The 27,451-nt window shown below is 40.5% G+C and overlaps 1 protein-coding gene across 3 annotated transcripts in view; it reads right to left on the bottom strand.

Annotated features, from left to right (window-relative positions):
* Positions 1-27,451, bottom strand: part of VTI1A (vesicle transport through interaction with t-SNAREs 1A) — an 850,986-nt gene that overhangs the window by 497,207 nt on the left and 326,328 nt on the right. The gene's annotated exons all lie outside the window — the stretch shown is intronic.

Below are 27,451 nucleotides of genomic sequence, written 5' to 3'. Positions count from 1 at the left end.
AAAGCATTCTAACTGATCACACAATGTCTTTAACACAGCGAAAAGCAAACAGCGGAGGAATTTAAAAAATGGCATTCACGCTTAAAACAGACCAATGTTTAGTTATAATATCGCAAATTGCTAACGAGCCCACCGAAAAAGGCAGGTGACACACTAAATGTTCTGGGGATTCTTTCACAATAGGACACAGTAATAGGTCCTGATTAGAATATAATGCTTTCTTATAAGTCTGTTTAACAGTTCTAACAGAGTATCCACGCCAAAGAGTGATATTGTTCAACGGAGCCCGGCATGGAAAAACTACATAAACATTTCTAGAACTTTAAATGAGAATACTAACATGCCCTCCACATATCCATGTGGTGTCCCTTCAGTATCTTTTTAGCAAAGAATAAAAAATAAAGTAGGTGAAACCAACTCCATAGGGAGATGGGTGGGTTTCATGAGGATTGAATCCTGCTTTCTCAGAGAACACTTGTTACAGGTATGCAACTCTGCTTTTTCTGAGTTCAACCAGGATAGCAGTCCTCACATATGAATAATCCATAGCTAAAGGCTGTCCCCAATGAAAAAGGACACAAGAACAGTGTTTTTGTTGGCAATAAACTGTTTTGTATTTATTTCCATCCTATGAAAGGATGGCCTGGAACAAAAACAACAGGCCTTAAGTGGGAAGAAGTAGGGTTCTATACCTCAAACAAATTCTGAAGGATAGACTGGCCAAATCTATTGTTGCATCAGCCATTCCTATCCAGATACTAATAAAATGTGAATGTACTGGGACCGGTGCTTTTCAATATATTTATAAATGATCTGGAAAGGAATACGACGAGTGAGGTAATCAAATTTGTGGATGATACAAAATTATTCAGAGTAGTTAAATCACAAGCGGATTGTGATACATTACAGGAGGACCTTGCAAGACTGGAAGATTGGGCATCCAAATGGCAGATGAAATTTAATGTGGACAAGTGCAAGGTGTTGCATATAGGGAAAAATAACCCTTGCTGTAGTTACACGATGTAAGGTTCCATATTAGGAGCTACCACCCAGGAAAAAGATCTAGGCATCATAGTGGCTAATACTTTAAAATCGTTGGTTCAGTGTGCTGCAGCAGTCAAAAAAGCAAACAGAATGTTAGGAATTATTAGGAAGGGAATGGTTAATAAACGGAAAATGTCATAATGCCTCTATATCGCTCCATGGTGAGACCGCACCTTGAATACTGTGTACAATTCTGGTCGCCGCATCTCAAAAAAGATAGAGTTGCAATGGAGAAGGTACAGAGAAGGGCAACCAAAATGATAAAGGGGATGGAACAGCTCCCCTGTGAGGAAAGGCTGAAGAGGTTAGGGCTGTTCAGCTTGGAGAAGAGATGTCTGAGGGGGGATATGATAGAGGTCTTTAAGATCATGAGAGGTCTTGAATGAGTAGATGTGAATAGTTATTTACGCTTTCGAATAATAGAAGGACTAGGGGGCATTCTATGAAGTTAGGAAGTAGCACGTTTAAGACTAATCGGAGAAAATTCTTTTTCACTCAACGCACAATAAAGCTCTGGAATTTGTTGCCAGAGGATGTGGTTAGTGCAGTTAGTGTAGCTGGGTTCAAAAAAGGTTTGGATAAGTTCTTGGAGGAGAAGTCCATTAATGGCTATTAATCAAGTTTAGTTAGGGAATAGCCACTGCTATTAATTGCATCAGTAGCATGGAATCTTCTTAGTGTTTGGGTAGTTGCCAGGTTCTTGTGGCCTGGTTTGGCCTCTGTTGGAAACAGGATGCTGGGTTTGATGGACCCTTGGTCTGACCCAGCATGGCAATTTCTTATGTTCTCAATGAGTGGAAAGAACTTCACGCTGCCTTGCAGATCCCCTCCATGGAGAATGATCATAGGTAGGCCACTGACACTCATGGCTCAGAAAGAATGAGCTTTGACATGGCCCACTAGATTCAAGCCTGCCTGCGCGTAACAGAAGGAGATGCCATTTGCTAACCAATTTGAAATAGTTCATTTGGTAATGGCATCCCCAGTTGGTTGGCATCAAAATAAACAAAACACTGTGTAAACTTTCTGTGGGCTCCAATCTGCTTCAGGTAGAAGGCCAAGGCTCTCTTTCAGACAAACCTGTGCAGGCCTTTATTTTATTTATTTATTTAACATTTTTCTATACCGACATTCGCACGAGACATCACATCGGTTTCCAGACAACAGCAAAATCAGCCAACAGGGCTTTACATTGTAACTGATATTTTAACTGGGGGGGAGGAGGGGGAAGGGGCAGGGCAGTAACTTGGAGCTAATGAGTATGCTGGGAACAGGGGAGGGGAGTACAGGGTTAATTTACAAAAAGCAGGAGTAATGTACATGCTATATACAATCTATTATGTACGTTCTATATACAAGACGAGGGAGTGGGGGGAGGGTAGGTTAAGGAGGGAAGAGGAAGGATGGGGGTGGGGGGGAGGAAGGAGTCAGGGTGTAGGGTAGAGTGGATTAGGAGGGGGGTGTGGGGGGTGGGGGAAAGGAACTGGGATGGCAGATTAAGAGTAGGCGTGCGTGAAAAGCCATGTTTTAAGTTTCTGTCTAAATTTCTTTGGACAGATTTCAAGGCGTAGACTGGTGGGCATAGAGTTCCATAGCTTGGGACCAGCTAAGGAGATGGAGCGTTGTTTGGTGGAAGCGAGGTGGGATAGTTTGGGTGTAGGAGTAGGTATTGTTGCAAGGTATGGTGATCTGGTTGGCCTTGATGTCGTACGAAGGTGTAGGGTGTCAGAGAACCATTGCATGTTTGGGTTGTGGATGGCTTTGTGTATGAGAGTTAGGGTCTTGAAGATGATTCTTGAAGATATGGGGAGCCAATGTAGTTGTTTCAGAATGGGCGTGATGTGATCGTTTCTGCGTGTGCCTGTTAGTATGCGCGCGGCTGCGTTTAGAAGAAGTTGTAAGGGGGTTGTGGTATTTTTGGGAAGGCCTAGTAGTATGGCGTTTGCGTAATCTATTTTGGATAGGATGAGAGCCTGAAGCACAGTTCTGAAGTCGCTAGGATGCAGGAGTGGTTTTAGTTTTTTGAGTGTGTGTAGTTTGAAGTAGCATTCTTTAAGGGTAGTGTTGATGAATTTTTGCAGGTTGAATTGGGAGTCAAGAATTACACCAAGGTCTCTTACGTGTTGAACGAAGTCTGGGAGGGGGTGCAGAGATCTGATATTGGTGGGAGAGGGATTGAGTTGTTGGGGGGCGATGATCATTAGTTCAGTTTTATTAGTGTTTAGTGCTAGGTTGAGTTGAGTGAGAAGGCTGTTGATGGAGGAGAGGGCACTTCCCCATTTTAGAAGGGCATTGGGTAGAGAGTCTGTGATGGGAATGAGGACTTGTACATCGTCGGCGTAAACAAAATGTGGGAGACCAAGTTTCAGAAGGAGGTGGCAGAGGGGTAGGAGGTATATGTTAAATAGGGTTGAAGATAGGGAGGAGCCTTGGGGAACTCCGCACGTGATATTGATGGGTTTGGATTCATGCTTTCCGATTTTGACTTTGAAGTGTCTGTCATTGATGAAGGATTTGAACCATAGGAGGGGGATTCCTGAGATTCCAATTTCGGTCAGCCTGTCGATTAGTATGGAGTGATTGATGGTATCGAAGGCTGCTGATATGTCTAGTAGGGCTAAGATGTATGTGTGACCCATGTCTAGTCCTCTGATGATGTAGTCTGAGAGTGACGTCAGGAGGGTTTCTGTACTAAATTGTTTGCGAAAGCCGTGCTGTGAAGGTAGGAGGATTTGATGCTGGTCTAAATAATTGGATAATTGTGTGTTAACAGTTCTTTCTAGGACCTTCGCAATAAACGGGAGATTGGAGATGGGGCGAAAGTTAGTTGGGTCTGTAGGATCTAGTTTAGGCTTTTTTAGAATGGGTTTTACAATGGCTAGTTTTAGTTGGTTGGGAACGTTGCCGGAGGCCAGGGATGTGTTAATGAGGTCAGATAGGGGTTGTGCGATGCAATCTGGTATAGATAGAAGTGCTTTGGTGGGTATTGAGTCTGAAGGGTGGGAGGAGGGTTTCATTTTACTTAGTATAGATCTGATTTCAGAAGTGGATGTGGTTTCGAAGGCATCCATCTTGTTCATCTTGCTGAGCATACAGCCTGGGAAAGAATGTTGGAAGGACAATTGCTGGCTAAGATGAAATTCTGACACCACCTTACGTAAGAATGTAGGATGGGTGCGCAGGATAACCTATTGAAAAACTTAGCGTAAAGTGGATAAGTTACTAGAGTCTGAAGCTCACTGACCCTGTGCACTGAAGTGACCGCCAACAAATATACAACATTCCAGGTCAGGTACTTTAGGTCACAAAAGTGCAGTGGCTCAGATCCCAGGACATAATCAGAAGTCTTTGGGGAGGCTTCAAGTGATATCCCGCATAAACCAAACAACTAAAGACTGTACAGAGATGGGCTTATCTTCTATACAGTGATAATATGTGCCAATTGCACCAAAGTGGACACTATTGAGTTGATCTTGAACCAGCGCCAAACAAATGTAGAATATACTCAAGCAGTTTTTGTAAGGAGTAGGAGAAAGTATCTAGGGCCTTTTGCTCACACCACACGAAAAACATCTTCCATTCAGTCTATAGGCCTTCCCAGCTGAATCCTTTCTTGAAACTAAAAGAACACAAGACACATCCTCAGAAAATGCAAGGGATTGCAGGAATGGTATAACCTGCCCTGATTCTGAGTGATGAGAACTGGGGAAAACCCTGGTCTGATCAATTCCCTTTCTGATATCTCCCACAGGAGTAGGAGAACCAGACCTGACTTGGCCAAAAGGAAGCTGTAAAAATCATGGTCCCGCTGTCTTCCTTGAACTTCAAAGTCTTCACTACTAGTGGCACTGAAGGATATGCTTATAGGAGCCCTTGCCCCAGTGGAGGGCAAAAGCATCTGAGGCATGTTTGCCATGCACCCTCTGACAGGAGCAGAAAAGTGGGACCTTTCTGCTGCAAGTGAATGTGATCAGATCTACCACTGGAGTCTTCCAGTTTGCGACTTCTTGATCTAGGGACCACTCATGACTGAAAGGACAAACTCTTTCTACTAAAATATTCTCTACCCTGGCCAGGTAAGTGGCGCCAAGAACCATCCTGAGAAATGGCCCAGCCCCACAGCTGGATAACATCCTGACGTAGAAGGTATGAGCTCATACCTCCCTGCTTGTTGATGCAGGATACTGTACTTTGTTGTCTATCTGGACAAGAACAACTTTGTTGGCCAGCTAATCTCTGAAAGCCCAAACAGTGTACTGAATTGCCCGGAGCTCCAGGAAATTTATCTGTGTACATAGCCCATCTACATGAGCTCCCCAACCCAGGTTGAATGCAGGCATCATGAGGAAAATTTGGAATGGAGAAATTTGGAAGGGAATTTCTTAGACCAGACTGGAATTGTCCCACCACCAGGACAAAGAGTCCCTGAGTGGCTGAGTGATCCAGATGCTGTACCAGAGATCTTGAGTGACCTGCAACCACTGAGACCACAAGGTCTATTGGGCTATTCTCATGTAAAGATGTGTCACGGGAGTTACGTAAACTGTTGATACCATGAGGCCCAATGACCTCAACATGTTCCAGGCTGATGTCTGTTGACTCATTTGAATCTCCTCCCTTACAACCATCAAAGTTATTTATTCCTTGTTAAATGTAAAAGCATTCTTACATGCTAGTTATTGTTTTATTGTAAACCGAAGTGATATGTAATTTCTTACATGAATATCGGTATATAAAAGTGTTAAATAAATAAATAAATAAATAAAGTGGCAGCCATTTGCGGCAGGAGGAAGGCTTTTGCCTGAGTTATGTCTAACAGAGTGCCGAATAACTCTTATTGAGTTGACAGGCTGAGGTGAGACTTGGGGTAGCTGATGATGAACCCTAGTAATTCCAACACCCAGATGGTCATGCACATCAATTCCTTGGCCCCTGCCCAAGACATTCTCTTGACTAGTCAATCGTCCAAATAAGGAAACACAAAATAAGGAAATAATAGCACCAGATCAATCTGCCCCACCAACATCCAGCAACTCGCCAGACACCTCAGGATATGTCACCGCACCTCAAGTCAGAGATCTGGGAGTACTACTAGACAACAGACTCAGCCTCAATAAATTCATAAATAACACTACAAAAGAATGCTTCTTTAAATTACAAGTGCTAAAGAAACTAAAGCCCCTTCTACTCTATAGGGATTTCCGCACAGTACTCCAAGCCATCATTCTCCCTAAATTAGATTACTGCAATTCACTCCTGCAGGGCCTTCCCGCATACACCACCAAACCACTCCAGATGGTACTGAATGCCACTGCAAGGATCCTTACCAACGCCAAAAAAAGGGACCATATCACCCCGATCCTCCAGCATCTCCATTGGCTGCCCATCAAATACAGGATTCAGTTCAAAACTTGCATGATGATTCATAAGGCCCTACATAACATCTCTCCACTCAACTTAACCTTCCAGCTTCAACTACACTCTTCTAAAAAACCAACCAGAAGGGCATACCAGAACAGAATGATCACCCAACCTGCAAAATCTACCCTGAGGAAACGCGCTCTATCCACAGCGGGCCCGTCTCTCTGGAACTCCCTACCACCGGACCTCCGCCTTGAGCAGTGCCATACTACTTTTAAAGTGAAACTCAAGACTTGGCTCTTCCGTCAAGCTTTCCCAGAGAGCTAAAAGCTTTGTACAGCAATAATCTAATGTTTATATTGCGTCAGTTATATGTTCCAAGTTGTGTTCTAAGTTGATCTTAGTTGTTTCATAATAGTTTGTACTTTACTATAGATTATCCGTTTTTTATTCGATATGTTCCATGTAAACCGCCTCCCCGGCGATAGTAATCTCTGTTAAATGTGAACCAGAGTGATATGTATTGTATACAGGAACTTCCGGTATATAAAAACCAAAAATAAATAAATAAATAAATACCCCCAACTTGCATAGAAACACCACCAGCACAGCTAGACATTCTGCATAGACACATGCGACAGAAGTTAGCCCAAACAGCAGAATGCGATACTGGAGGTGGCTAGTTTCCTACCACAAATCAGATATTTCCTGTGACCTGGAAAAACCTCTATGTGATTGTAGGCATCCTTCAATAGAGAGAGCAAAGCCAGTCCCCTTTTTGCAGAAAAGGGATCAAAGTTCTAAGGAAATCCGTCTTGAACTTTTCCTTTTTGATGAATATGTTCATGGCCCTTAGGTCTAGGATGGGACAGAGTCCCTCTGTTTTCTTTGCAAACAGGAAATACTTGGAGTACACGTCCCGCCCTTTTGCTCTGGTGGAACAGGCTCAACTGCTTTGGCCAGCAAGAGGGAGGAGATCTGAAAAAGCACTTTCTGATGTTATGATTCACACAAATAGGTCTGGGGGCTGATTTGGCAGGAGATCCAATAGGTTTAATTTGTACCCTCTTTTGATGATACTGAGGACCCACACGACCAAGGTTATATTTGGCCAGCGGTTTATGTAAAAACCCCAGCCTTCCCCTGACTGTGGCATGGGTACTGGGATCTTGGGCATGCTTTCTGCGATCAAGTCAAAACCCTGTCCCAAGCCGTCTGGGGCTTAGGGGCTCTCTGCTGCCCTAGGCAGGCATGAGAAGTCTGCTGTGACTGGGTCCAAGGGGAGAGAGGATACTTCTTTGGGCAGAAGAATTGTCTCCTCTTTTCCGATCTTGGGTACAACCTGGATAAAGAGACTGGGTCTGGAGTTTCTGTGAAGAGCTGTTGGAGCACTGCACGGTGATCACAGATCTGTGCCACCGCATCCTTGATTATCTTCAGATAATCTCTCTGGTTCATAGCACATCAGCAAGCCTTTCCTGAACCTCCAGGCTGAGATCCAAGACCCATAGCCAGTTGAGTCTGAACATCCTGATCCCTATGACAGACTCATGATGCCACTTGGAAAACATTGTACGTCAAATGGTCCCAGTGTTTTCCACACTCCAGCCTTGTTCACCAGTGACTCAAAGGTTTCCTGCTGTTTCTGAGGAAGCTGCTCGGCTACTTCCTGCACCTGCTTCAGTATATTCCACATCTACTAGCTTATGATCAGTTGGTAGATCGCTATGCAGATGATGAGCCTAGCACCCTGAAAACTCTCTCTCTCCATGGACGTGGAATCTCTCCATGAGAGACCTCCTGTCCTTTTTGAGAGATGTGGTAACCACAGACTAGTTTGGCAGTTGATTCTTGTTGAATTCAGCAGCCTTCTAGATGAGATACACCGCATCTGCCATCTTGTTGACAGGCGCCATTATAAGGGGGTTCTTCTACATCTTCAACAGTACCTCCATCAGGACCTCATGAATGAGGACTACCACAACCTCCATGTCCAGCATCATTTCTGGATTTTTCCTCCATTTGCAAAGTAAATAGAATGGTCTTAGCCATTTCCCATACAAAGCTTGCAGAGAAGAGGTCTCCAGAGGGTCGGAGAGGAGGCCTGTGAATCTCCCCCCCAGAGGTATCCTGTAATACCTCTCACCTCTAATCTGAGTACTTCCTGCAGCTCTAGATTTCTTTTACAGATCCTCCAGCTGGGACTTCCTGTGGCACTGGCTGATTACATCACATACTGCATGAGCTTATAAGGAAGTTCCTTGCAACCAGCCAGCGCCTCAGCAACAGGTCCTTCTGCATTACAGTGTGTGTTGCTATTCAGTTGTTCCAGATCCTCTTCGTGTCTCATTCTGGATCTTGCGTTTGGCCTACTGTATTCCTATTTCTGTCTTTATCCCTTGCTTTGCCCTTTCCCTGAACTCACCTTCCCTTAACCTTTGCTTCCTCTCTGACTGATCTCTTGTGTTTGACCTTCGTCTGTTATCTGATCCTGCCTGAATGCTGCCTGCCTCAATTTCTGCCTGATATTCGACTCTGCCTGCATATTGCCTGCCCAGACTCCTGTTTGGATCACAACTTTTGCCTGCATACTGCCTTCCCTGATCACTGGGCTGTTCCTTCACTCACTGGGAGCTTGCCTAAGTCCTTCTGGCCTCTGATCCCAAGAGCTCAATCTGTGGGAAAAGGATTTGGTAAAGGTAAAACCCAGACTCAGTCGTTGAGAGTGTCTGCCTACTAACAGCATGGGCCTAGTGGGTTCACCTGCTAGGCTGTATCAATCACGCCTCAGTTCAAAGGGTTCACCGACCATGACACAACCCCAGAGTCGTACCTGTACCCCCAAGAATACAAAGGAGAGAGGAGACTAAACCCACTCTATACTTACAACATACAATTTTCAAAAAGATTTTTTATGAATCAATTAAATACCCAACAAATGACAACTGCTGCTGAGGTATGATAGCTGTCATCCCCACCATTTGCGCAATAATTTGCCATATGGACAGTTTTTGAGATTAAGAAGACTCTGTTCGGATGTCAGAGAGTATAAGCTAAAGGCACAAGTGATGAGTCAGAATTTTCAGCAAAGAGGTTATCCACCACAGATTGTTAGGAAGGCTTATAAACGAGCACGATGGATAAATAGAGATTTACTTTTATTACCTAAGAATCAACAACAAGATACCAACAGGGTGGTTTGTGTCTTGCCGTTCTCCCCACAGATATATAAGGTACAGAGCATTATAAAAACATTTTGGCATATCTTACAATTACATGAAGGCTTTTGTGAATTTCCAAGATTTGCCTTTAAACGTGGGAGAAATTTGAGAGATATGATAGTACACTCAGATTTTGCAGATGAAAGGACGGATGGGGTTATTATGGATTTTGCGAATAAAGGACATCATCCTTGTGGGAACTGTACCATTTGTAATCAATCTTTTTCCGGTATGGTTCTACCATTTTTTGCTAATGGTAAATTTCAGTTACGGTCATCTACAAATTGCGAATCTAAGGGTGTGATTTATGGGTTATGGTGCCCATGCCCTCGTTTGTATATTGGCAAAACAAAACGGTGTTTAAAAATCCGCATGATTGAGCACAGGAGTGCCATCACACGCGGTAAGATTGAAGCACCAGTAGTACAACATTGTCTTTCACACCTTCATACTTTTGACGACTTAAGATTTGCTGTGATAGAAAAACCCTCCCCGAAGAATCGTGGAGGTGATTTTGATGGATATTTACTCCGAAGAGAACAAAAGTGGATTTACTATTTTAATAAGGTAGATCCAAATGGACTTAATAAAGACATTGACTGGTCAGTGTTCTAACAATAATCATGGCACCCATGGGTGAGGATTGTGGGAATTGTAGTTCATTTGTTTAAGTTGTAAATCCGGATTTCCGGTTTATTGAGTTAGTGGAATGTGTTTAAATAGAGGGTTAGCGTTTTTGAAGTGAACATCTGAGCGCTGTAGCGCCATGTTTGAACCCCCTGAGAGACTTTATATTTGGGTCCGGGTAAGTTGAGAATATTTTTGACTCTCTAATACGGGACTAATTATATGTCACAGTGATGAATGTGTTACAAGATGTGCTGTGTGGTCTGCTTTGAGTAGTTTTAATTTGTGTTTTTAATTTTTAGGGTATACAGAATATATTGGCCTGATTTGATATTTACAATTCCCCTGAAGAAGACTGGACCTCAGTTGAAACATGATTCATGTTGGGATGTTTAAAATTTAACAGCAATGCAGTGTAGCTGCTTGATTGAAAATATTAATGGCTAAGTATTCTATTTTTGAATTCAATATTTAAAGAACGTTAGTTCTAAGAAAGTGGTGAAAGTTTATATATTCATAGAATTAGATTGAATAAAGGTAATAGGTGGGTGGACAAATGACAATAAATGATTATAAATAAGAAGCTCTAAAGGCTGATTACAACCTGCGGCCCATTGCGTGGTGAGAGGCTGCAGATTAGATCATCACGAGAGCAAAAATCTTTATGATATTGTCATTTGTTGGGTATTTAATTGATTCATAAAAAATCTTTTTGAAAATTGTATGTTGTAAGTATAGAGTGGGTTTAGTCTCCTCTCTCCTTTGTTTTGTGATCATTTGGAGAGGTAGCTGCTTCGTTAGTGATTTGATTACCCCCAAGAATACAGACAGCCTTCCACAGGAGAAGGCACTCTGGGTGCTCTGACCACGGTCAGCGGATCAGGGACTGGTGCAACTGGCCATCCAGACCTAGACTCCAAAGACTCCTGATGTCCCAGGGAAGCTTTTTCTCCTGAGGAACCAGAAATCAACAGGCCAGCAGGCCCTGATCCCGATACCCCTCCGGGCACCAGTAGAGGGTTGATTACCAATGCTAGCACAGTCATCAATGCAGTACCAGCGAGCACTTGCAGGGAGTCGAGTAACAGCTCTAAAAGCTTCAATGCTGTCCTCAGTGCTCTCAATGTCTTGGCATCCATGTCTTGCATTGTCTTTTCCATGGTCTGCTGGATCCATTTTTCCAATTTCTCCTCAAAAATTGCTGATGCCAACACTGACTGGAAGGTAGGCGGAATGGCCAGATTCTCTTCAGATAGAGATGATTGATAGCTCACACCAGGACTGATGAAGTCTATTGTGAGTCTCCGGTGTGTCTAAAGGATGAGTTCTCCTCAGCACAGGGTCACATGGAGGGTTATTGGCTGGCGCCACACTCTCGGCACTGAATACCAATGGAGACTGATTCCGATGCTTCTTCAGCTTCCCTTGATGCACATAGAACTTCCTGGATGCAGAGGTTGAAGAGGCAGAACCAGATGCCTTCATCAATTTGGAGAACTGCGACAATGGTCCATTCTCTGTGTTCCCTACTGGCCCAACAACATCGAGGAAACCAATGCACCCCCTCCCAATGCAAATGGTTCTCCTGCCATCGGTGCAGCTCTTGGGTCCTTTGGTGTTAATGCCGTTGATGCATCAGTCTTCTGGTGTCTGAACAGACATTCTATGAGATCCAGTTGAGATCGGTATCCTTTTGGAGTCATTTCACCGCACTTGTGGCACCCCCCAGCTATTGTGCGATGCTCCAAGCAAAAGACATATCTATCAATGTCCTATTACATCGAGGGTATTGCTGGAACCCTCCAGACATGTCAGACTGAAACATATGAGATGCAAAATTGAACTTGAATGTGATGAAGGGTCGATGGGGATTGATGGTAAACCAAAACTTAGAAAAATGCTGAAAAATCTTACTTACAGACCTAAGAGGGTTGAAACCATGGGACCCTGTGCCATAAGCCAGAAAACGAGTGAAAGCATGAATACTCACACAAAATGAGAAGAAAAAAAAAAGAGAGGCTCACTAATCATGACCTACATGCTCCACAGAAAAAGACACTGAAGTGACCACATATGGACATGTGAAATATTGGCATGATGCCATGCTCAGTAGGCTCAGTTGTGAAAAGGTTTTCACAGAATTTCCATGCTGGGCTCCATCAGATGATATCACCCATGTGCGAGGACTGCCATCCTGCTTATCCTCAGAGAAAACAATTTGCCATTTCTCGAGTCTTAATTATGAAATCAACCAAGTGAGAATACAATTATCTGAATCTAAGGAATTGCCCCATAGGTAAATTTTCTATTGAGCCGGTGAGGATGACAGCTGGAGAAATGCAACGACATTTTTATCTAAAGGCTTCCAATATAGAGAAAATGCTAATTTATGGTTTTCAACAGATATCATGATATCCAAAAAAGAAATGGAAACATCACTAATAATATGTGTGAATCACAAATTAAGGTTATATTGAACTAAGCAAATCAAAAACTTATCTAATTCTGACAAAGTGCCCTTCTAAATCAGAAAAATGTCATCAATATAGTGTTGTCAAAGACGCATTTTGTTTTGTTTATGAGTTGTTTGTTATCAAGTGCCCCCGCCATTTTATATATAGGCAAGAACTCTCATCCACTTTGCATACAAATAATAGAACATTGAATCTATCTCTTTAGACAGCAGAAAGAATCTCCATTAGTGGCTCATTGCTTATTGAAGGGACATGTTTTTAAAGATCTTCTTTTTAAAGAAGTTTCTAAGAAGAATGAAAGAGATTATGATCATATTCTTTTACAGTGCAAACGGATTTTTCATTAATTACTGTAGCCCCGTTTACTTTTAACAATGAGTTAGGTCTCACAGCTTTTCTCGTAGAGGATTTTAATGTGCTTTATTATTTGTGTTCAATCAAATTTGAATTGCTCTTGCTTCAGAGTCTGTGTTGGGAAGTGTTTAGTCATGAGACAGATTGTATTGTCTCTCATGTTTTAAATTATGTCTTTGTATGTGTGTTTTGTTCCCATGAATCAATGACTCAAGAGGATATTTGCCTGCAATGAAGTTCATCTGAGATTTGTTACTGCAACAAGAGTGGATGTGTTTGCTTACAAGAACTACCTTAGTTTGTGGACACGGTTGAAGAGTTAACCCCAAAGCCAGCGATTGTGTTTCACTGAATGCTAGTGTCGTGTTATCTGTATTTCCATGTTTAAACATACTTTTCAATTGGGAAGAGGACATTTGGACCTAAGTTATACTACAATTGTGGACTTTGAGAAGCTATTGCTGGATCTTGGAAAGTGCCACTACATATAAGATAAGTTTGCAGCTGTGTATGAGATATTTGCATACATAGGCGACCTAGACTATGCAGATTAATGTCATGCACATTCACTGTGAATATCCTGAAAAGCCAACAGTGTGGTCAATAGGACAAATTTGGAATCAACTGCATTAAGGATTCCTAATACCACATTTTCAGTTGAACACAGTAATTTGCAGGTGTTCTTACCACCACAGTTTCCAAAAGGAAAATGAGATTTGCTGATCATATAATTAGAGCAGTGGTGGCAAATTAGCTAATTAGTAGTGGAGGGTATGATACAGGGCAAGAGAATCAGAAGAAAGCAAAGAGCAATCTGGGGTGATGACATAAAAAAATGACCAAGATATAGAAACATAAGCAAAATGAGAAAAGCAGCATTTTATAGGTACCGAAATTTGTATCAAATGCAACACTTGACGATGATGTTGATGATAGAGTTAGGGGACTTCTCAATCTGCTATTTTTTCTAGTAAATCGACAACCAGCATTAAGCAGCCTTAACAGATATTTAAATCAGAACAACTGGCAAGCTGAACACTCTACCAGCTTACTTCTCTAAACGAATGCTGGTGTTTTCCTCAGGAATGTAAGCAGCACTAATACACAGAACAGAGCAACGGACCATTCCATATACTCTTATTCTGGGTTCAATGGGCTCTGATGCTGTGGAATGGCAAAAATATCTTCATCAGGGCTTAGCATTCAGTTCCTCAGAGTCTTACTTTGACAACACTATCACATGAGATTTATCTTTTATAAACAGGAATCACATAATAGGTGAATGAAGGCTGGATGATGAATTTCTTCAAAAAACTATTTTTAAATTATATACTGAAATGGCAAAACACGAGTCCATTAGTACTAATAAATACATTAGAACATTTTTCCACAGCAAGCTGTTTAAGAGTGCATGACAACAGCTGTAGAGACCATCTTTGCTTAGTGGTTTTGCTCTGTTTGCCTTAAGTAAAAGCTGATGCATGTGTTACAATTGGTGGCTCACAAGACGGCCCTGCGAGCTGCCACACTCAGCCCTGCTACTGCATGACGCTGCCAGAGGCCTCCCGATGCAGCAGCGACCCGCTGTCACCAATGGCCACCGACCATCGCCATCCTGGCCAGGCTGCCACCTTCCCATAGGCGCGCGCGCACATAATATGGGCCCCATGGTGGGAATCCCTGAGTGGAGTCCTCCAGATGACGTCAGCCTCCTGGCCTATATATGCAAAGGCCCTGCAGCAGTTCCTCACCTCAGCAATGGGACTCCTGCCTTACACTGTGTGCTGCTTTAAGTTCCTGGCTCCTGCCTTGCCCTGCCATCTTGTCCAATATCTTGTGTGTGTCTTAGTCTCCCCTTGGACCGACTCTCTGGATCTTGACTTCTTGCCTGGACCTGACCCCCTTTGTCTGCTGCTTGCACCGACCTTGGCCTATCTCCAACTCCGTTAGTCTGCTGCCTGCCCTGACCCTGGTGTGCCATTGGCCTCTTGCTCTAGCCACCACCCTAGGGATCTGTCTAAGACCTGCCAGTCACAAGAACCCAAAAACTCAACTTACGGAGGGAGATGGCTGCTTTAGGTGAAGCTACAGTCTGTCCCGCTACAGGGTGCGTTTGCCAGCTGCTGGCGTAGGACTTGTAGGTTCGCTTACAAGGCTACATCAACTACGCCACAGCACAAAAAGGCTCACATCTACGCCACCCTTCACAACAGATCTATCTGGATTTTAAAAATTGACTTTCATAAAATTATGCTTAAGGCAGAACAATTCTATTATAAAATACAAAGTCTTATTTTAAAAGACCAGAGACATAAAACAAGCCATAAGAAAAATGTAATCTTAGTAATCTTAAGGATAAAAAAAAAATTCTGATAAATCAGTAACTGAAGGATAGAAACAAAGAAACATCACAATATGGACTGAAATAGCCATGGCTTCACTTGATTTCTGAAATGTAAATAATTTTCTACCAAACAAATCTCTCTAAGCAAAATAATCCAATGCTCAGTGGCCCAACCAAAACCACTCAAAAGATTAGAACATTTCTGGCCAAAAGATATTTGGTGTTTCTGGCAAAATAATTGCATGTATGTTAAAAGCCATAACTCAGAGGCCCCCTGTAGCTTAGGAACACAGAATAAATATCCAATACATAGGTTTTTAGGCTGGCTCGCTTTGAATCATATAATATATTATCTCCACTGAGTACAGAAATCCCACTGAGAGGTCCCAACTGTGATACCACTAATGGTAAGAAACCTAAAATGCTTGCCTAGTCTTTAACTAACACAATGCTGTATACAAATCTGCTCAGAAGCAAATATGAATAGGAAGTGATGGAGGAGAAAGAAAACAAAAGAGAAAACAGAACTGTAAGGAAGTTCGAGAGAATACTACACAGAACTTGGGGAAGGGTCACTTATGCGAGATTCGCCCCAAAGTGTCCTTATCCAGCTAAATTCTACCTGGATATTGACTTATTCAAGTAAAATGTAGTCGGATAACTGGCCCTGGTTCATCCTGTGAGGTCTATCTCGATAATTATCTGGATAAACCCCTATGAATATCGGCCTCAGAATGGTCAGCATACCTCAGCATATTTCTTCACACCACAAAGGAGCGCAGTCTTCTTGATTTGGCCTTTGATATGTATTGGTATCTATGTAATTGTCCAGAGAGGGGGGTGAGGGGATAGGTTTCTCTCCTAGCACTTCTTCCTCCTACCCCCTCTCTGGACAATCACATCCACCTTCAAACCTGCTCACCTACTGATAAGAACATAAGAACATAAGAAAATGCCATACTGGGTCAGACCAAGGGTCCATCAAGCCCAGCATCCTGTTTCCAACAGAGGCCAAAACCAGGCCACAAGAACCTGGCAAGTACCCAAAAACTAAGTCTATTAGTTACAGTTCACATGGAAACTCTTTAAGAGCTGCTATCTGAATGCTGCTCTACCATTTCAGATCCATGCATGAGGTACGTAAATGTGCGATATGCTCTCCATGTACGATATTTTAAAGATGACTGAATTACGACTGATGACGAAAGATGCATGGATGGACAGTAGTCAGGATTAAAGTCTTGATGATTCATGCTACTGCTCAGAAGTTTCAAGCTTGTGCTTATTCAATCCATTTTTGTGTAGAATAATAAAACTCTTGGTAATATACACTGGTTTTATATATAAGTTAGGAGGGGAATTTTAAAAGCCTGATACAAGCCAAAATCAGGAGATACGCACCCAAGCCGGGCTTTGTGCACACCCACTGAATTTTAAAAGCCGCCCAGATGCGCGCACATTTCAAACGTTTTCATAAAGGGGCAGGGTGGGGGCGAGGTCTGGGCGGGAGAAAGGCATTTCGGGGATGGCCAAGAGATGCGCACGTAAATACTTACGTGCCTGGGAGCGCCCAAGATCTCCTGCCACATAAGTTTATTTCTGCTAGTGATGAGGTGCAAATTAAAAAATAAACAGAGCCATTTCTCAGGGGTTTAACGGGTCTGGGGTAACTGGGGGGACTGCAGACTATCAAACCAGGGGGATTTGGAGGACATAGTTGTTAACTCGGTGAAACTGGCAATGGTGTGGATTTGCACCCCTTTTAAAATTCCCGACTTACACGGTAGAAGTGGGATTTAATGATTCACTTCCATCAAATGCAGCAACACTGAGCATCTTCTATTAAACTGAAACAGACACTACCAACCAATCACTACAATGTTTTACTTCTTGTTAAACTTTTTATCTCTCCTCTAACTCTAATCCCAGTTAGAATAACCCCTGTTTTATTGTAACTTTTTCTTCTATGCACTTGTTATACTTTTGTAATGTATACTCTTACGTTTTAGCTATGTACGTTATAATGTATTGCTCACCCCTTGTCTTATGTAAACCGACATGATACGAACTCCCGTGAATGCCGGTATAGAAAAACACAAATAAATAAATAAAATAAAAATGTACACTCAAAGGCACATGCCCACTTAAAATTGGGCACACGTGCATGTGGTCAGGCTATTTTATATGTTATAAAATGGCTGTGTATATGGGAGTACGCTGAGACACACGTCAAAGTGCGCCCGCACGCTGATTTGAAAGTTACCGCTCCTAAGTTGAACTTTGTTCAAGGAAGGTGGTATATAAATTGGATCTAATATTCGTCAACTCCAGCATCCGTTGGATCTAATATTCGTCAATATCCGTTGGATCTAATATCCAGCGGATATCCGTCAATATCCATTGTCACCGAATCTCCACCCAAGTGAGAGACCTAGGAGTTATAATAGATAACAGGATCAATTTGAAAGCATTTCTCAACCGTACAACCAAGGACTGTTTCTACAAACTCCAAGTGCTGAAAAGGATAAAACCACTCTTCCACTTTCATGATTTCAGAACGATACTACAAGCAATAATCTTCTCTAAGCTAGATTACTGCAATGCTATCCTACTAGGTCTCCCATCCTCGTACACCAAACCTCTACAGATGGTCCAAAATGCGGCAGCAAGAATTCTCACCAATACCAGGAGAAGAGACCACCTTACTACACTCTACCTACAATTCCCGCTCAGCCAACATATCGCCTCTAGACCGACCAGAGCAGCATACAGAGGATCCCTCCAGGTACCTCACACCAAATTCACTCGGCATATAACTTTTAGGGAAAGGTCCTTCTCAACAGTGAGACCTTCACTCTGGAACTCCATCCCACCGAATCTCCGGCAGGAGCCTTGCCTCCCAACATTCCGAAAAAGACTTAAGACGTGGCTGTTTAAACAAGCTTTTCTGGACCTATCCCTAATGGCCTCCTCTCCACTTCAAGAATGCAGCCACTCCAGTCATCTGTAAATAACTCTACATGATGTTAAATCACTTCTGTATCTACTCTGTATTTCGCTTCTCTCCCAGTTCGATCCTCCTTGTTTTTTGTAACTGCAATTTCTTCTGCACAAGAAGTTCCAGGTTTTTGCTTTCTGCACCCCTTGTTCAACTGTAAACCGGCATGATGTGATTGCATCATGAATGCCGATATATAAAAACCTTAAATAAATAAATAAATAAATAAAATGTAACATAGCATATCTCAAGACGACATGAAACTATCACCCTCAAATCTGGTTTAAAAAAAATCATACAACTATTTCATAAATCTTTTATAAAGGGTTCAAAAGAGCCAAACTTTCCATAAGAACATAAGCCTGCCATACCAAGACTGACCGAGGAGCTATCAAGCCCAGCATCCTGTTTCCAACAGTGGCCAATCCAGATTCTCTCCACAAACTGTGTCAAGAAATGCCTAGCATCTGACTACATTACAAAAACACTCTTTCATCTTGGGATTTGTAAATATTCTTTATAATTATATTATGAAATTGAAGAGGTATTCTATCACAGATTTGTGTTTGTGAATTTATTATGAAATTTCTTGCGCATTCATTTTTTTCTTTCTTGTAATCTTAGGGACTTCTCACTGTTTAAATAGCTCCTCTCCTATGTACAGCTTTGCACTAATATCGATTAAGTCTGCTTACCACACACCATAGCAGGAGGCATTTTCAATAACGTGCACGTCTTCATGCCATGCCTTAGGTAAACTGAACAATACAGTGTCCAGTTTGCTCACACTCAGCCCATTCTAGGAGTCTCACTCTCAAGACTGGATGATACAGTTTCAGCAAATAAAAAATACCTAATTCTTAATCTGAGACAGATAGCAGCCAGGAAAATGAAGCCAGCTCGATCATTCTTTCCTGTGTGGGTGATGTTTGCTTGCAAAACAATCCATTATCCAAACAGCACACGCTTTAATGTGTGGATCAGTTAAGGCTGTCATTACAGACCAGACAAAGAAGGACCTAATCCTCTACCAAAGTTAATTTAATGCTTAATTGGTTGGTAGGCTGACATTTGTTATTTCCACTGCTATATTTGTATATTGTTTTATTACAGTATTAGTGTAATGCTATGCAATTAAATACTAGTGGTGATTTTAACTGCTCTTTTCTAAATCTGTCTTCAGAAAAGTTCAGCTGGTCAGTTTTGGGTTTTTTTTTTTTTCAAAAGGTCTAAGAACCTAGCTTTTTACCTTGAATACCAGCTTGTGTTTTATTCTGTACAGCTCGCAAAGATCTCTGCATCAAACTGGCTTTATAATGCATTCCTGCATGAATAAAAATAGCTTTAGGTGGCCGCACTGAATACCATAAAACTAGTAACGTTCACACCCTTCAGTGGGCGAAGGATAAACATCTTCATGTAAGCTGCTAGTATTCTGAAATAGACAGCTTCTATTAATCTTGTAAATTGCTGACAATTTTGTTGTTTCAAAAAAAATGTTCTGCATAAGCAGGTTTTACCAGGTTCTTGAGTAACCTCAGATAACATTTTTCAGACCAATATTCCAACAAATTACTTGAACATAATTGATTGGGTAATGTCACTTAAAAGTGCTATTGTACTTCTAAGATGCTACGCAGCATTTGGAGCTGTGTTCTTCACTTAAGACATCTCACTAGATATAAAATACAGGGGTGAACAAAACTGTTATCCATAGCACTCTGGCAAATGCATGCCTATGGAGTGAGAAAATATCGCTTTACATTTCTAAGTTCTCTTCTTGACCTGTTTTCTCTGGGTCCCCTGAGTTCAATCGAGAGAGCAGCTTCTACTGGGAATATGGCATCAGGAGCCTTCATTCATAACTACCCACTTTTTTTTTTTTTTTAAATACTTTATTTATCATTTTTGAAAATTAACATCAAGTAACTTCAAATTTAACATAAAAACAAATTACCAAAATGTTGGTTTAAGCAAACTAAATTGGTTTAAGCAAACTAACTCCAACATTATTTAACTCCCATCAATCAACACACTTCGCTAGTAATAGCATTAATAGCCACATCTTACAATGTTATTATATATATATAATTATCTGATCTTCATTTTCTTTCTTACTCCAAGTTATTTATTTCCTTGTTACATGTAACTGCTTTTCTGCACTATTGTTCAGATTGTAAAGTTTATTATAATTGCACCCCTGTTTCTTGTGAACCAGCATGATGGGACTATCGTCCTGAATGTTGGTATATAAAAAACTTAAATAAATATAAATAAAATAAATAATACATATTAGTAACAATAGAATAATTTTTTCTCAACCCGTCCTTAAACCAATCTCTATATAAATCAAACTTGAGAAAGATGTGGGAAAAAGAAATTTAAGGGAGAATATTACTTTCAATAAATGAAAACAATAAGGGCAATATAAGACTGGGTATACTCTTATTTCATTTACTTGAGTTATGACAGTGGGGATGAGGTTGTTAATTTACGTTGTTCTATGAAACTCTTTAAATGGTCGGGCAAAAGAAAAATAAAGACTTCGTCTTGCTTTGAGATTAAACATTTGCATGGGAATCTTAACACAAATTTGTATCCTAAAGCAATAACTTCTGTTCGGAAAGCCAGAAAGGCTTTCCGTCTTTGTTGAGTTGTTGCAGCTAAATCAGGAAACACCTTCATTTCTTTGCCCAGGTAATTGATCGGGAATTTGATGAAATATTTTTTCATGATTAAATTAACATCTTCTATTGATGAAAATGTTGCTATCAATGTTCCTCTATCAATGACCTGAGCTAAAGAATTTTCTAAGAAATTTGTAAGGTCTCCTTGAAACATTTGGTCTTCTAAAGGTATTTGATTTCTAGATTTAGGTAAAAAATAGCAATTAATAATCACTGGAGAATTCTCTAACACAAACCCCAAACCTTCAATCAGAAATTTTTTAAACACATCATCCATCTCTTGCTATCCACAATTAGAGTCCTCAGTCGGGGTCCATAGGCTGCAGCTCCTACTGGAACCAGGTATATGTGCTGTCCAGCCACTAGATGTCGCCATTGTGTAATGGCAAAGATGCTACCCCACCCCACCCCATCCAGATCTCCTATTAGGCAACACAAAAGGGCCCCATCGAGCTGGATCTTAACTTTTGGGTTCTTTTCTTTTAATTCATCTAAAATGACCTTCCTTGAATCCTTCCTCTGATACCCTTTCTCTCTCTCTGCATTACTTTTTTCTCTCTATCAAGACCCTAAACATGTACCACCTTGTGACTTCAGATCTGCAGGATGGAATTTTTTTTTATGTTACTTCACAGATGAAACTCATGCCAAGTTACTTGCTGTAGTAGGATCTAACACATGAAATGCCTGATCAGATGAGCTAAGAGCTATACCATACGTTCCAAAATTTCGGAAACAGTCAAAGGCTTTTTTTCTATAATCAAGCCTTTGCGGATACAAGCACTTAAAGGTAGATTTTAAAAGGGCTGCATGCATGCCCACAAATGTGCGTATTTTGCCATGCACAAAAATATGCACTATTTTATAACCTACATGTGCATGTCTGAAGCTGTACATACATACATACGTGTGCCACTTTGATTCTGCTCGTTAGGCTCAGGAGTCCATGGGGGGGGGGGGGGGGGAGGGAGAGGGAGAGAGAGTCAGACAGACAGACTCTTTATAGGGCTCAGTCTGATACTCTATATATGGCCCATTGTAAGGGGGCACTTTGATTTGGGGTGAGTTTTCGGGAGGTGGATGGGGTTAGGGGTATGTTGTTACAGACACATTCAGAGATATCTATTGTAAAATTGAACTCATTAAAGAATTTTTGACCTTATAAGTGATGAAAAGGAGTTGATTTGTACAATGCAGTCTCTGCTAGATGCATTTTCAATCCTTATAAGGTCAAACATTCTTTAATAAGGTCAATTTTACAATGGATCTCTCTGAATGTGTCTAACATACCCCCTCCCAAAATCTCACCCCGAATCAAAGTGCCCCCTTACAATGGCCCATATATAGAGTATCGGACTGAGCCCTATAAAGAGTCTCTCTCTCCACAATGGACTCCTGCGGCTAACAAGGAGCTTTAAGCAAAGTGGCGCGTGTATGTTATGCGTGCTGGTTGAGGAAAAAAGAGGCTACGTGCGTCAGTGCTGGCTCCGCCTCTGAAACGCCTAAGCCCTGCCCCTTTTCCACCCACTTTTCCTGTGCATGCATACATCGAAGTATGCGCACCCTTCCCGGCTATTTAAAATTTGCGTAGCTCTCGCTCGGGCCACTTATGCTCATAAATGGCCATTTTGGAGCGTGCAAGGCTTTTAAAATCTACTTTTTAGGATCTTATTGTATTTGCACCACAATTAAGAAATAGACAGCTGTCAATCTGGTAGTGTGAATGATTTATTGGGGGTGAGGCAATTACTGATTAAGCAGAACCTGTTGGTTTATGTATCAATTATTGTCTGTTATGTTTTAATTACGAATGTATGTATTTTTTGATGGTCTTTTTTTGATTGTTGTCTACCATGTTTAAGTAACGTATATGTTCAGATTTTATGTATATTTTTATTTGTACATCGCCTAGTGCCTTTTAGGTGATTAATACATTTGAATAAAGTTAAAGATGTAACTTTCCTGGAATGTAAAATAATGTGGGGGTAAACATTTTTCAAAATAAACAAATAAATGCCTTTGTCCACTCCCTCTCTCATACCCTTTTCTTCTTGTATAAATGAAAGGACAAAAGATGAAACGTGTGTATCCATGAAAGCTATTTATAAATTTCTACAGGCAGGAAGACAGTAATAGTGACATCTTGGAACTCTATTATACATTTTATATTATAATATAAATTTATAATATATTTTATAGGTGTCCAACATAGATTTTTTAATAAACTGCCTAGCTGCTTGTGTTTCCTTTACACTGGTTTCCATATAAATAACCTAAGAGGGCTGGAACTTTCAGAATATCTCAACTGACAATTGTATCTGTTATGAACAAGAATTTCCGCATTCAAGTATTATTTAACTATGCATAGAAAGGTCATTTCTCCTCTTTCTGATTTTCTGTGCAAAAGACGATGCTAGACCCCGAATTCTGCTCAAAAAAAAGAAACAAAACTGCTCAAGGCCTGTTCTTTGTGAAAACTGCTAGAAATGTAATAGACCTGGTCAGACAGGAAACTATTTTGCTGTTGCTGTCGCAAATAGAAATGAAAATCTATACCCATATTTATTTAAAAAACCCCAGAAACATTAAGAGACCCAGGCAATTTGTAAATAGGAACAAATCTCTCATTTGTTTTAAATTTAGCATTTTGTTTAATGTTGCAATAATTACAAGAATTGCTTCTTAACCACAGTCAGCAGTTAAACACAAAAGATTTTCTCTAGCAACTTAAGAAAACATGATTAATCACTGTATTAAATCCACAAAGTAAGGAGGAGTCCTAATATAATAAATCCACAGGAAAGGTAATTTGAAAGCAGCGATAAATGCAAACAATATGGTTCTATCACATCCTCAGTCAACTGGGGCCAAATCCTCCCTCTTTTTTTTTTTTTTTTTTTTTGCAATATCTTTATCATAATAATGCACAATTAAATAATATACCATGGTGAGCGTTAATTTTAATCGTGCCATCCTGTTTTTGTGTATATATCAAAGAAGAACAACTTCAAGAAAAAAACGTATATAAGACAATCATTCACACCTGCCTTCTAGTTTTTTCCCCTCAATTATTTACGCCTCAACCAAGCATGTTTATTGATCACATATTGTACATTCCATACATTTTTTTCCAGGCTAATGAATATTATACATTTAATACTTTGTGTAGCAGTTTCATCTCTAGATCTTCAATGGATTTCCAGGTGGAGGTTGTACATTCACCCAATATTACCAATTTAGCTAACAGCAATGTAATATGAGCAAATCTGTTCTTCCCTTGTGATAGAGGTATAGCCCGTGGCCTTCCCCAATATTAAAATTTCCTTCAAGAATGGTGGACATACTTCTATAATCTTCATCTTATCTAACACAGCTGACCAAAAAGAATACAGTCTAGGACATAACATGAAGCTATGAATCATATTAGATCATGTCATCTTACATTTTATACATTGATCAGAAGATAATAAACCCATCTGGTAAAGTTTTGCTGCAGTGAAAGAGTAGTAACCGTTATTTTAGGTAATTCTTGTAGAATCTTATACAAATGGTCACTAGTTATCTTAGTTCCAAGTTCAATAGACCATTCAATAGCTAATTTATTCAGTGTACTCCTAGAGGACTTTTCCATTTGTAACTTGTACCAATAAGAAATTTTATTACCCCAGACATAAAGAGCATATTAAAGTAGTGTCAAGTAGATTTGGCTTTTGTTGTAGCAATGGAGATACATAGTGCCTAGCCTGCAAGTAGGTGTAAAAATTGGAAGTGGTTAATTCATATCGTCTTTGTAACTGTTCAAAGGAAAAAATACAATTATCAGCTTCAGAGAAAAAAAAATGTGAAATATTTTGAAGACATTTTCTGTTCCAGATTAGAAATTCCCTATTCTGCATTCAAAGCTAGGGCTCCCAACCAATGGTAAGTAACCGGAAATGTTATAATCGGATCCTCACCCTGTACAAACAAACGTCCAAGCACCAGGAATACTTTGAAATAAATGATATGCTCATATTTTCACCGGTAATTCAGAATTTGATAAGTGCAAAGCCGCCCATGGAGCGATAGGAGATAAAACTGAGTCAATCAAACCTGGTGTGCAGAGTCAATATTGATTCATTTCCCATTCCCTTGCAAAATGAAACTGACAAGCAAAGCTATAGAAACGGAAATCAGGCTAGTTTAAACCACCAATACTGGAATCCTGTTGTACTGTAGCATAGCCTATACGCCTTGCTTTATTCTTTCATAAAAAAAACAATAATTCAGGACTGTAATCGTTTCACATCATACATTCGAAGCCAACATGGTAGCATGTGCAGCTTATATAGCAAATGTGGGAAATGGACCATTTTGAAAAGTGCAGCGCTCCCAAACAGGGATAGTGGAAGTTCCATCCAAGATTGTAGCATTACCTGAAAGGATTCAAGCACAATAATCAGCAGAGAATTTTAATCCTAAATAGGTAAAATTAGAAGTGACCCATCGTAAAGGAAAAGCCACTGGCCATAATGTTTGGAGGAAGGTGGACAAAGCCAGCGCCTCTGATTTAGTAGAGTTAATGGACAGACCTGCAAACGTCCCAAAGTCCTGAATCACCTTTACAATCACCGGTAAAGAAACAATCAGATCCGAGACAAAGTGTAAAATGTCATCAGCAAACATACATATCTTTTGTTCCACATCCCCAAAGAAAATACCAGGGAATTCCCTATGGCCACATAATTGGATAGCCAATGGTTCAGCAGATAAAACATATAAAAGAGAAGATAATGGACAACCATATCTTGTCCCACCCACCCTGCAAACGAAAAGGAGCAGAAATATGACCATTAACTGTCACACACGGGCTAGAGTTAATATAAAGTCATTTTAACCAACCTAAAAAATCTCTCTTGAACCCATAGCTTTCCAGTGGCCAAAATAAATAGTGCCATTGTACTTTGTCATAGGTCTTTTCAGCATCTAGACTAACAATCATTATCTGTGTCCCCAGATGCTGAGAGCCATAAGGCACGTATCAATTTCCGAATATTGCATACACCATGTCTGCTTTTTAAAAAGCCACCTGATCCGGAACTACTAAATCAGGGACAATGAAGCTAAGCCTTCTAGCTACAACAATTTAAGGTCTACATTAATAAGTGAAATGGGTCTATAGCTTTTGGGTTTCCTTAAGTCCTTCCCCTTTTTAGGAAATACTGTGATTAATACCTGATTGGCAAGATCTGAGAAAGCCTCTACCTCTAATGAATAATTGTAATATTTCAATAAAGGGGCAGTGATATTTGGTCAAACTTTTGTAAAATTCGGGACTAAAACCATCTAAGCCTGGTGACTTTTTCAGTTTCAAGTGTGTGATCACAAAATCTTTCAAACAAACTAATTGGTTTATTAAAAGTAGTTAAATGAGCATCAGACAGTTTTGGTAAAGAAAGATCTTCAAAAAATTTATTGCAGATCTCCATATTCATAGGTTTCCCCAAACACAGAGATTGGTAATATTCTACAAAGCTCTGTAATATTCCCCCTGTGTCTCCTACAATAGCTGTTGTAGTGCTACACATTTGGGTCATATAATGTACAGACTGGTTATTGTTTTTATTAATCTCATCATCACATTATTAGCTTTATTCGCATGCGGGAACATTCTCGCTTTTGTCCATTGCAAGGATCTCTGTGCCCTCTGAAATAACAAATCATTTAACTGATTCTTAATACTAATCAAAGCTATCCTATCCGCTTCTAAGCCAGACTGAATATGACGCTTTTTAGCTATAGATAATTGTTGGGTGTGTTGACGAATGAGAGCACTTCTTTCTTTGCACAGATTCGGGTAAGAAATAATTTCTCCTCATAGGGCAGCCTTACCCGCCTCCCATAAAATTTGAGGGGATAAAGTTTCTGTTGAATTCTCTTTTAGTTATTGTTGAACTTTTGTTTCTAAGAGACTTAAATTTAGCATCTTGATATAAATGGGAAGGGAAATGCCATCTAGAGGAAGCAGTATTAGTAGATAAAGCCAGTTCTCCAGTGATAGATGCATAATCCAAGATAATCATTGACCCAAGCTTAGCAAATGTGACCTTCGGGAATAGAAAATCTGACAAAAGAAGATAATTTATCCTTGAATAAGCTGCATGCGGTGCAGAGTGGATGCAGTATTCTCCAAATATCCATTAACTGTAACTCCTTAAGTAAAAATGGGATTCCCATACCTTTGCCTATTAAATGCTGTTTCCTGGCAGGTTTGCATTTATAATTGGTTCAACACTATATTGAAATCCCCTCCCAGTATGAGAGCAAGATCTATAAATTTACTAGCAACCGTTACTACTTCT

Source organism: Rhinatrema bivittatum, chromosome 7, assembly GCF_901001135.1.
Source record: "Rhinatrema bivittatum chromosome 7, aRhiBiv1.1, whole genome shotgun sequence".
NCBI classification, from domain to species: Eukaryota; Metazoa; Chordata; class Amphibia; order Gymnophiona; family Rhinatrematidae; genus Rhinatrema; species Rhinatrema bivittatum.
Note: the sequence above shows the minus strand (reverse complement) of the source record. Positions and strands in the feature narration are given on the sequence as shown.